Source organism: Ixodes scapularis, unplaced genomic scaffold (assembly GCF_016920785.2).
Source record: "Ixodes scapularis isolate PalLabHiFi unplaced genomic scaffold, ASM1692078v2 PGA_scaffold12__126_contigs__length_90152505, whole genome shotgun sequence".
Taxonomy (NCBI): Eukaryota; Metazoa; Arthropoda; class Arachnida; order Ixodida; family Ixodidae; genus Ixodes; species Ixodes scapularis.
This window is the reverse complement of record NW_024609838.1, coordinates 10,046,403-10,058,691: the sequence shown is the minus strand read 5'-3', so window position 1 is coordinate 10,058,691 and position 12,289 is coordinate 10,046,403. Positions and strand designations below refer to the sequence as shown.

The 12,289-nt window shown below is 47.4% G+C and overlaps 1 protein-coding gene across 5 annotated transcripts in view; it reads left to right on the top strand.

Moving 5' to 3' along the window:
* LOC8033686 (cAMP-specific 3',5'-cyclic phosphodiesterase 4C) overlaps positions 1-12,289 on the top strand; it is a 369,069-nt gene that overhangs the window by 341,016 nt on the left and 15,764 nt on the right. The window lies entirely within an intron of this gene.

Genomic DNA, 12,289 nt, shown 5'->3' with positions numbered 1-12,289 from the left:
GTGCGAAGGCTATACAAGCCAATTAAGACGGTCGCGTCATGATGCCCGAAACGCGCCCAAAAGCGCCAAAAAAGACGGCGAACACCACAGAGCACTAGCGCTTTGTGGTGCTCTGCTTTAAAGCCGACGCAGTTAGGAGTTGAAAATTAGTTGCTCTTCTCTACGTCAACATCCGCTTAGGAGTTGGAAATTAGTTGGGCTTTCGGACGTCAATATCCGCTTAAGCAGTGGGAATTAATTGGATTTGCGGTTCTGCGCGTGTCGCTGACAGACGCGGCTATGTTGGAAGTGAAAGGTGTTAGGCGGTGTCGCGTGCTACATCGCAGGGTGCGATAATCAACGAGAGCATGGTGTATCGAAGGGCCGTACTCTGTCTAAGACGCGTACAGACCGTCGAGTGCAAACCGTCGTCAGGGCGTCTCTTAACTGAGTCATTTGGCGTTCACATCAGTTGGATCGGCGTGTCCCCCTTTGGGTGTCGCGCACTCTCTATAGTGAACGCTATATTCGGGCACATGTTGAGGGAAGTTGTTATCCAATGCAGTATCTGCACGAAGACTAGAAGTAAAATGAGAAAACAAAGGCTGTAGCTGTCCAGAGCGTTTTGTCGCGATTTATTTGTCCACGGACACGAAACTGGGGAAACTAGCCCTTAACAGCTCGCCTGTAGTTTTGCGTGACACATTGGAAGGAATACCTATTAGATGCGGAGCATCTCTTGCTCGGGTCTATGTCCCGCGGCGTCGTAGTCCGCACTCACACTACGCATGCGCAACTCTCCTCCTTCCCTCTCTCCAACAGCTGCGCGTTACTCTCTCCGCTCTCTCTCTCTCTACCAGCTGCGTGCACTTCGCGTGCGTTCGCTTCTACTCACACCGCGCGTGCATGCGCAGCTCTCCTCTTCTAGTCTCTTCTCCTTCGAGTGTGAATATAAGCAGCGGTAGCGCGGTGCGTGCGTTCAGTTCACCCGCTGTTGACTCCACTTCACTCCGTTCTTCCGATGAAGTGTGATGGAAGCAACGGTCCCGTCAGTTAGTGGGTTGGCGCAAGCAAGCGTCAGCACCACCCCACAAACTAACAGCAACGCTACGTCCACTGAAGACAAAGCTGCGAAGGGCACGCGACGCTGAGCGCAAACGCTTGAAGCGAGCGGCAGACCCTGAACTACGGCAACGAGAAGCGGCGTCCATTCGTCAACGTCGAGCGGCGGATGCTGAACTACGACAACGTGAAGCAGCGGCGGTTCGTGAACGTCGAGCAGCAGAACCTGAGGTTCGGGACCGTGAAGTTCAACAACGTTACTAACACCGTTAATAACGATCCGCGATGCTCCGCATCATCTCATGGTTCCCCTCGGGAAAATGGTGTAATTTTCTTTGAACCATCCATAACCCGGGGCCTCTAAGCTCGCCAAACACAAAAGTTGTGGCCGAAATTGACGGAGCGCACAGATTGGCCTATCACGACGGTGACTTCGCGTTTTTTTTTTTTTATTTATTTATTTATTTATTTTTTTTTTTTTTTTTTTTTTTTGCCGACGTCTAATCGGCGTTATTTGCGAACTTTCGGCTCAACGTTTGTGTTTGACGAGTTTAGGAACCCATGAGGAAGTCTGTCCGAGAATTTCCAGAAAATTCGGTTACAATGGAAACGCTGTTCCACTTGCCGTTACGTAAAATGCTGTTACGGTCCCGCCAGTAAAAGAAAGAGTGGCAAGGTCTTTCTTTTGCCTGTCCCAAAAGATACGGCACTTCGTGCAAACAAAGTAATTTCTTCCTACACTCCCTTCATTATTTTCCCGTCGATGTTATAAAGTGAACGATTTATATTCGGGCAATAAAGTGAGTAGTTGTGATTTCCTCGATAGCGTAAAGCTCGTTTGTATTTCTTTTACAATCCCGTATCTTAAAAAAAAAAAAAAAAATCTTCATCCACCCACGTACAAAAATGATAATAAAAAAAAAAAAAGGTTCGTTCGCGAAAGCGAGAGACGAAATAACGATCCACTTGCCTTATGTTCATGTCGGCAAGCGTTTGAAGTTGGAGCGTCCTCGCAGTCTACGTTCTCTATTTTTACAGCGGCTTACGCTGTCCTAAACGTTGTCCTATACATCGGTTTTTCGTCGCCCATATACCGATCGCATGTCTGAGGCTGTAGTACCTGTAAAAGCCCACTCTGTCAGCGCGTGCTTGATACGCTCTCAAAAGATGTCTCCCATTGATCACTCCCGCTGTACGGACAAGCTCTATCTCAGCTTTAAGGCGTCCTCAAGATGGTGTTCTAAGAAGACGCGGCGTTTGTTTGCAACCTCTTTTTTTATTATTATTGTTACTAATATTTAAAGGGACGCTGCGGTCTTTTTTCTTTGCCGGTTTGTTCATTTTTGTTACTTTCTTTTTTTTTTTTTTTGGGGGGGGGATGGGGGGGGGGGGGGAGTTGTTATTGCTGAGATAGGAGACCGAAAGGTCCTTTTCGGTAAATCATTTCGCGTCCGCCAAAAATGTTTTTTTCGCAGTTTGACGTGTCGTGGTCGCATTGGGAACTCAGAATAGTGGCCGACCCTTTACAAATGGGCGAGCAAGGCGATATCATGGCGTCCAAGTGAGTGTGTATGTGCGACCGAAAACCTTGCTTCCTACGCATTGTGGAACGTGTGTGTGCGTACGTGCATCGACCGCGGGTGTGTGTTTACGTGTGTCTTACGTGTGTGTGTGTGCGTACGTGTGCGTTCATTTGTTCATGCCTGTCTGCGCGGGCCACTATAGGTGTGTGTGTGTATGTTCGTTCGTGTAGTATGTGCGTCGGCGGCGGTCGGTGTACGTTCTTATGTAAAAGCGAAAATGCGCGTGTGGCTTTTTTTTTCATTTACTGACATGTACTGACTTTGGTAGTGCGGTGCGCATTTACCGGCAGTTTAATTAAACGCTGAAGGTGGCTTATGATGTTCAGCGCAATCTCATTTGCCTACAAACGCAAACAATCGAAAACTCACCTGCTGGGAATGCGAAGCCTCCGGTATATGGGCCTCCAGTGTAAAGTAAAACAAGAGCGAAGTTTTCGTTCTCGCCGGAAGCGCCGCGTAGCGACGCGTGCTTTTAACCCTCGTTTTACTTGCTCATTCCGTAAGCCTCGCTGCAGTCCTTAACGCAAGCAGTATAGTGCGGGCTACCGTGCCGACGAGGTTGTCAACACTGAGCGCCCGTCACGTGCTGCTCCTTTGCGCCACCAAAACTCTGCTTAGACTCTCCGAAATCGCGTTGCTAATGCAGCTGTCGTTGACGAAATACCCGATTCTGCCAGGTCATAAACGCGGCTGAAGAAATTCCGGGCCCTTTAGCGACGCGGAGCGCTTATTTAGAGGCTCTCGAAAGTTAACTAGCCACTAGCGCAACGCATTTCTTTTTTCTTTTTTTTTTTTACGAGACCCGTGAGTACTTGGTGTTAAACCTTGTGCCGGGGGCATTACCGTGTTGACAGAAAACCGTCGTTCTGTCGCAGAGCAGAACCGCGAACATATATCACGATCGTCCGTGGTCAGATCGTCATCTTTCAGGTGGGCTTTGGGGGCTTAGCTCGAAGGCTCGGCTAGTTTATGATGAGCTGATTTGAGGAGATAGGTGATCTCGGTTTGATCGCCGAGGCTTGCCACACCGCGGGACCACCAAGTATCGTGCGAGGTGTATACGTTGCAACGCGCACGACTTGGCGCCTCGTGCCCGCTTCGTATTTTGCGCCGCGGAAACAACCTTAAAAACACATAAAGAAAAACCCAGATAATTAAGTACCGTGATGACAGATAAAAAGGTTAACTTCCTTAAGAACTCCAGCAATAAAAAGAAAATCTTAGCGTCCTGCCGCCGCTACGATGTTTTGTAACTCTATCCCAGGCAACGCCGTCCCGACCACGAAATGACGAAGCTCATTGGTGGTATATTTTGTTTTTATCTTTTTTTTTTCTTTACGTTCATGGTTCGCAGGTCCCGGGAAACCTGGCCAATCAAATTCGATTTCGAGAGCTTAAAGGGGGGCTATATATGCGGAGTTGATCTGAAGGAATGCTTAGTGGCTTGTTTAAAGGTTTGTGCGTCGCTTGAAATGTTGACGCCGTCACTGCGGTCTCTTCTCGGCTTACTCTTTGCACGGTAAGGATTCGAACCGCGCGAACCTGGAGTGTTTCGTGAGTGTGCCTTTTTTGGTGCTAATACGTGAAACTAGTTCTTGGACGATGAGCTTAAGTTGTTACGGTCGTTCGCGCTCTTTCTCGCAAGCTCTTGCGTGATAGAAACTTTTCATGGTAAGGATTCGAACTCAGAACCGGCAGGTGTTTTCTGAGTGCTGGACTTTTGGAGCTGATATGTGAAACCAGCTGTAGACGATAAGCTCCTGTTGTCACGGTCGCGTTTGCTTTGTCTCGGGAGCGCTCGCGTGGTAGAAACTTTTCGCGGTAGGATTCGAACCCAGAACCTGGACTGTTTGGTGGGTGACTGTGCTTCTTTTGGCGCTAATACGTGAAAGTAGCTCCGCTTGCGTTGTAGAAACTTCTCACTATAAGGATTCGAACCGAGAATTTGGAATGTTTCGTGAGCGTGCTTGTTTTGTCGCTTAATACTGGAAACTAGGTGGGGAAAGTAACTCTGGTTGTTGCGGTCGTTTGTACCCTTTCTCTCGAGCGCTTCAGTAGAAACACGCTGCAGGTTCGTAGCCAGTTGTGTTCGCGACACGAAATAAGTTCGTAACACCAAAGAAAAAGGCTGAAATTTTCGTTTAAATCTTCGGTTGGCTGCTGAAGTTTTTGTCTTGCGGTGATTTTTATACTTGCGGCAGGCGATAGCGTACGATCAACTGTAACGATGTGAATTATTACTTCATATCTGCGTGCACTTATATGTCCCCTTTTTAAAATTACTCGTCCCCCTTGGCTATAGCCTGCGTCTACTCCGGCCATAAAAGGAAACAACGAAAAATATAAAGATCCAGTGGAGGAACCTTGTCGAATGACGAGGCGGGAAAGTCGTTTCCGCCGTAATACAAAGAGTAAAGGCTGTGACACTGCAGCCTGTAGCCTCTGACAGTTTAAGAGCGGCAATGTGGACCACTGTTTTGGGACGCGGTAAACACACTAGGGGCCCTAGTGACTCGTGAAACACGAAGTTGGGGCCGAAGTTGAGAGAGCGCACCGATTGAACTATCACGACGATGACTCGGCGTTTTTGTCGCCAACATCCAATCGGCGCGCTCCGCCAACTTTCGGCTCCAACTTTGTGTTTCACGAGTTTATGGCCCCAGTCGGAGACGTCGTTCCAGGCACGATAGCGGCACTAGCGCATCGGATAGAGAGCGAACCAATTACACGCTTCCCCCATCTGTTTCTTGCTCTCCTACCCAATCACGATCGTCGTATCTCGATTCGGCGCAGTGCGCATCCATGTGTGCGAGGCTAATGGAATCGCAGCGTTTCTCAATATGAAGAGCCAAGAACCGATCCGGAAGCTACGAACGCCTTCATAACGCGTAGTGTTCCTTCGCGCTTTGTGATTGGTGCTTCGGCCTTCTTGTCGGCCAATCGCTGCAATCTGATTGGCTGTGTTGCGATAATGATATGCTCGGGACACGCCCTGCAATTCTTAAGCTGTCAGCGACTATCGTCTGTTGCAACGAAAAAACTCCGAAGAGGTCCTGCCCCCCAACTCCGGGGACAAATGACGTCACACTGCCATTCATTACCAATGCACGTTGTTGTTCTTGCTGTTGTTATCGCTCTCGTTGTTGTTATGTTACGGAAAGTTGCGAATATTAGTCAGCTAGCTTTCCTCAAAACTGGCACCTACAAACAAATGTAAATAAAAAGAAACGTATTGTTTAATGCTTATTGAATCTTAGCTCAATGGGCTATTTTACGATACAGTTCTTATCTTGCATGAAAGAAAATGGTGCTAGTAAAGGTAAATGAATATAAGGCGATTCGAGGTACAATTCATCGAGTCGCTCAAAATATTGTTCGTAAATAAGCCCATTCCCCGAAAACACGGGTCACGTGACATCCATCCACTGCCGCGATCGGCGATATCTGAGCTCCGTTTTCCCGCAGTACATGCGTACGTGCCGTGAAGCCCTACTCGGGTTCCGAAGTCCCGTCCTCCTTGGCGGACTAATTGAGCGCGCGGCTGAGAGCTTGTTTGTTTGAAGAACGGCTCCAATTGGACCCTTAATTTGCCCCCATTTATCTCTTTACCTCTCTTTTTCTTGTGTTGCGTTATTTGATTAGCTTTGTTATCGGAAACTTTGTAAGTCCTCGGGTTGTTATTCCTTTGGTGGCGACCCAATGATAGGAATAATATTTTCCCGTCTTTACCCTATAGCCGTTCATCTCGGCGATGGCTTGGATGGACGCTTTGAGAACGTTAGTTTAACGCTGCTAAAAATAAGTCGTGCGCTTGCTTGTGTGTGTGTGTGTGTGGGGGGGGGGGGGGGGGAGGGGAGGGGAGGGGAGGGGAGGGGAAGAGGGCTCGCGTTAAGACCAGGGACGCAGAAGAAAGTGTCGCGTTTGCACACGCAAGAGCGAACGCGAAAACTGTCGTGCTCGTGGCGAGACAACGTCACGCGTTGTTGTTCCTGTTCTCTTTCTGAAGTTGCACGCTAGAGCGTATATATATATATATATATATATATATATATATATATAAACTTCGGTGAATGTGAGCAACTTTGTTTTAAAGCATGGGATGCTTTTTAACGCCCCTTTCTCCCAAAACTTTGTCCGTCCGTTGGTCCGTGCATTTTCCGCTAAATATAGCGGGGAAAGCGACGTCACCTGACCTTGGGAAAAATCACGGTACGCGACCTATACGTCAGCTCAGTTTCCCCGCTAAATTTAGCGGGAAGTTCACGTCTTGTGTCCTTTTTTCTCCCTCTTAAATCGGTGTTTTTCATTGTCAGTTCTAGGTTTTGGACACGTTGCACACCCGTTATTGGTAATGACAACCACTTTAATGGAGCTTCAGTTCATGAGCTTCGTTAAAGGTATTTACCGCAATACCTCGCTGCGAACGCATTTGGATCGGCGCGAAGCTCGGCCCCAAAGGTCAGATCGTCCCTTCCCGTCCGAGACAACACCTCGGGGTTCGGACAATCTTCTCCGGCGCGCTATACTGCGCCGCCGGTATCCCAGCAGCGCCATTCGGTCGATGGCATCCTACCTAACGGCGTCCGAGTTGTCCGACTCTAAGCAGGACGAGTGGCTCCTCGCTCCGCGTTTATTTGTCCGGGGTCCGAAAAGGCGCTAACTCGCTTTCGCGACGTCCGAGTTAACGCTGCAGCACGCGGTGACGCTCCATGCGAGGCAAAGCAATAAAACAAATGGCCGCGGTCCCTCCGTTAATACGTCGGGAAAAGCGACAGTCTCCAGACAGACTTTTAAATGATGTATGAGAGCAGTATGGCCTCGTTAAAGGTCGGTCTGCCCTCGACCAAGCGTCGACAGATTGGAGATTTAGCCGGTGCAACGGGTCGTGTGCACGCCACTTACACAGTACTCGAAAACTTAAGGAACGAGGGGCGTGTCTGGTCGCGAGCTGCATCTCATTACCGCTGCTCCGCCATTGAGATTGCGGCATTCGAAGGCCGATGAAGCAATCGAGAAGCGAAGAACCACCCCACGTGATAAGCCACGCCCCAGGTTTCGTAAATTGTCCGTGTCTCTATATATGGAGCCTCGACGATCCTTGTGTACGACTGCGTGGGAACTCGTACCGCCGTTGGAATTCGTGTAGGCGTCTGCCTGAACGCGGTCCGAGCCTCGAACCTATCGCTGAGATTACGCGAGCCGAGATATCGATCCTCTCGTACTCACCGATTTGTCATTCGGCGTCACGGCCACCGCACCTTCTTTTCTTTTCTTTTTTTATTTCATTTCCTAAGTGTATATATATATATATTTCTTTTTCTTCTAACCCAATCTTTTTGTGTGATTACTATCGATTTAGTTTTACTCTACCCGGTCTACCGCGTGCGTTTTTCCTTCTTGCGGTGTTTGTTCTTCTCTTTCGATCGTGATCAAATTAACCTCTGTCTTTCATTGCGTTCGATTTGTCTTCCTGTTGGGCTCTTTGTCTAATCAATTTTTATGTTAAAACAAAGAACACTTTTTTAAGGGAAAAAGAAAGAACCGCTTTCTGTTTCATTCTGTTTGAGTGTGACCGCTGCCGTCGCTACACGCTCGGGCGGATCAAGCAGCTCCAAAAGTGCCTTATCGTCGACAGTGTCCGGTAACGCGTTACCGTGTAACGGCGTCGTTACCGCTAGCGAGTTACTTTTGCCGGTAACGTTAATACCTACTTGTCGGATTTTTTTTCTTTCTTATCTGTAACGGGAAACCTATTTTCGTTACTAATTCCGAGTAACGTATAGTTTCGCTAACTCGTTACTCGTTACATATTCTTCCCAACACTTCATAAAATTACGCTTCATTTTTACTTTTCCTTTTAAGCGTTAAACCACAGTTGTTGTTGTTTTTTTTTTTTTTTTTTTTTTTTTTTTTGTAGGGAGAGCTGTGTAAGGTAATGGTTTGCTATAATAGGATTCCGCGTTTGCGGAGTTTTATTTTTCGACGAAAAGTCGGGCTTTGTCAGAGTTTGTTTTTGTTAGATTCCCTATTCTTGGAAAATCCAAGTTTACTTTACGGTGATCTTATATCTCAAAAATGCATAAAGAAAATAAAGAAAATCCGGGTGCCGTTATTTGTCCCGGAAGAATTCCTCGACGTGCTAAAAGAGAGATTCCTTTTGTGTGTGGTTAGAGATTTCGAAGGATACTGAAGTGGCGTATCTCCTCAGGGCCACTGATCATGTGCTCGTCTAAAGCTTATTGATAAACCAGTCTTTTTTTTTTTTTTGTGTGGGCGCAGATATTTTTGTTTTTTATTTGAATTAACAAAGAATTTAGCGGCGACTTTTTTTTCCCCCTATTTTAGGGGGTTTATTTAGAAACGTGGAACTCTACTATAACGTGTTCTTCGCGGTACACTCTAAGAAATCCGGTGATTGTACCTTACCGCAAAGCACTTGGTAGAGCCAGTCGCTGCAGTCTACGGAGGGGAGATAAAAATTTGTTTACACCCCCTTAAAAATGAAAAAAAAAAAAAAAAAAACATAAAAACTGTCTGCGCTGGGAGTTGAGCGTGACGTCAATGCGTAAAACTTTGCTTGTGTACGCATTGCAGATGCATGGCATTTTTGGGCTGGAGTGCTTTTTTTTTTTTTTTTTTCGTATTTTGGATTTATTTTTTGCTGGGATTTTTCGTTCGCCATAGCTGGTTCTCTCTGTGTTCTGCAAAAAAGCGAACCTTTTTCTTTTTTTTCGTTAGGTTATAGCAAACACGAGCGCTCATACTCAGCACCGTCTGTGTAAACGCCCCATTGCTATCGCTTACAACCAACTGCCGTACAACCCCTTGTGATCTCTGACGACGAAAGCAAAAGAACCCGCTGGCGCCATCTGTCTGGTAACCGTAAAACGCTTTCCCATTCCGTTTTTTTTTTTTTTTTTTTACGTGCTTTTTAGAATTTTTGAGAATTTTATAAACTACCTGTTGTCGTAGATGGTACGTACATTTTATTTCGCAAATACCGCAAAACCTTCGCTCTAGTGAAAAACGCAGTTGCAGGAACACCTCGCAGATGGCGCTGCGTGTTCTCAAGTCGTAAGAAATCGCAAAAGCTCGGTCGTAAGCAAACGCGAGTCTGTAAACGGGCGTTTACTCCCATAAGTCTTCCATTGAGCAGTCTGAAACCCAACATCTTCCTTAACGCAGCATGCTTTGTTACAACTGCCAAGTTCCGCGCGAGCGCGATGCAGTCGACAGCCGATTTCTAGATATGGAGAGGCTACCGAAACCCCCGGAGAGCGTTTGCAACTTAATAGCGGACCAGACGCCTACCGTGCAGATTGATTGCAAGTGCGCGTTTGATTTCCCGTTGTGGGCAAGGTGAAAAGCGGAGAGGGAAGCGAAGACGCTGCTCGCTACATGTATTTCAAACGCGACCCATAAATCACGTGACCCAGGAGTTGGAGACACTCGTAAATCCAGGCAGACTAGTTTTCATCCGGCTAAGTGGTCCGGGGAGATCTCTCGACGCCGAATACGACACACTAGGCCTTTGTGCTTCGTCGTTTTCGGAAGCTGGGAGGAGCTCCCCCGAGGGAAAGAAGGAATCGTCTCGTGGGGAATTCGCGAATCATTTGGACGAAGAGGTTTTCGATTCTCCTCGCTCTTAATTTTGAATGGGGATCGAAGATTGCCTTAGGGAAGAATCGGGAACGAAGTTAGAGACATATACATTAATCTTCTTTTTTTTTTTTTGCATTAAAAAAAAAAAGAGAAGAATGTAGCAGCAGTATATAACACACATAAAGGATGTGTATTATATTTATTTTCTACCCAATTTAGGAAGTGAACTTTTTTTTTTTTTTTTCGAGATACTTGCCTTTCATTTTAAATGGTTATTGCTTGTGTCGTGCGATGCGTTCCGCTAGTTACCACTGAGATAAATGAGCTGCCGGAGTCCGCCTTTCGTTTCGCTCGGTAGCCGTTGCTTCGTCGTCGGATCTTTTTTTGTTAGGGTACTGTAGATCTTCTGAAACGGGGTACTTCAGAACACGCGAAGCGACACTTCACCGCCCCGTATGAGGTGAAAGTTGAAGTCTGACATTCCGTTTTCTGTTTGGGTGTCCACCAGGCAAACGCCACGGTTTTCCTCCTCGCCTCCGCCGCTTTTCTGTGACGTCGGTGCCGCGTCAGACTTGACGTCATACGCGCCCTGCCAATGGTGCGCCTATTCGACACCTCCTAGATATCAAGGCCGTAGTGCTGATCGAGATGTCGTCATCAGAGAAGGCCAACGCTTGTCACTGATTGGACACGACGATTGCGTCAACGAGTTTATGAGAGCGCAGCTCTTAGGGGCCCGTTCCCGGCTTGAGCGGCGTCGGCGTAACCAAGGTCACCCCAAGGTCACGTGACCCCCCAAGGTCACGTGACCCCCCAGGTTCACGTGACTTCGGGGGAGGTCACGTGATACCCCCAGGGTCACGTGACCCCTTGCCGAGGTCACGTGTCCTCCCCGATGACGTCATCGTCACTGATGACGTCACCGACATCCGCATTGTCATCATCATCATCACTGATGACGTCACCAGTGACGTCATGGATGACGTCATCAGCATCCGCATCGTCATCGTCACTGATGACGTCATCAGTGACGTCATGGATGACGTCCCCGGCATCAGCGTCGTCATCATTACTGATGACGTCATCTGTGACGTCATTGATGACGTCATCGTCATCATCACGGATGACGTCGTCAGTGATGACGTCACTGACATCCGCATCGTCATCGTCGCTGATGACGTCATCAGTGACGTCACTGAAGACGTATTCGGAATCCGCATCGTCATCGTCACTGATGACGTCATCAGTGACGTCACTGATGGCATCATCGGCATCGTCACGTGACCCCCCCCAGGTCACTTGACCCCCCCCCCCCCCCAGTACCCTTCCCTCCTCCTCCTCAAGAGCTGCGCTCTAATTCGGTGTTACAGGGAGTTGTAAACGGCTTTCACTTTTTAATTCTCCTGTTTGGACAACCCTAATCCGCATTTCAGGACTTTTTTGAGCTTTCTCAATTACCAGCACTGTACTTAAAACCTGATAGTTTCTTAATGTGTCAAATCTTTCCTTCAAGAAAGAAGGAAAAACAACAACATTTCATTGCGGCGTTTTTCTGAAGAGATATGGTTTTGTAATATGCAAAGATCCTATTTAATTTGCTTCCCCCATACAGACACTCATCCCTGTCCTTGTTGTGATCTTTAATGTATTCTACTGTGTATTTTTGAAAGTGCAATGTCGGACAAAAGAAAGTAATACACATCCACACACTTCGTAACACATCGGAAATCAGTGTAACACCACTGAGAGTGTAGATGTGGTATATGTAGCGTGTGTGTAGGTGTGGGGAGGGGGAGACTTGCGTCATCCTACAGGAAGACAAGGTCTTGTTTGTCTTCCTTCTGTGGCCGCGAACTGGTATCATTATCATCAACATGAACGCGTTGCTTTTCCTATAACTGCACATTGTATCCCACGTGTGTAACTAGTAGAGGGAAAAAAAAAAGCGGTTGAAGCGGTTGAGCAGTTAAAAGCTTCTTCGGAAACGGGATTGTCCGTGTCGGAGTGTGTGTGCGCCGTAAAGATCAAGTACTAAGAAGAAAAAAAAAAAAAAAAAACATTTA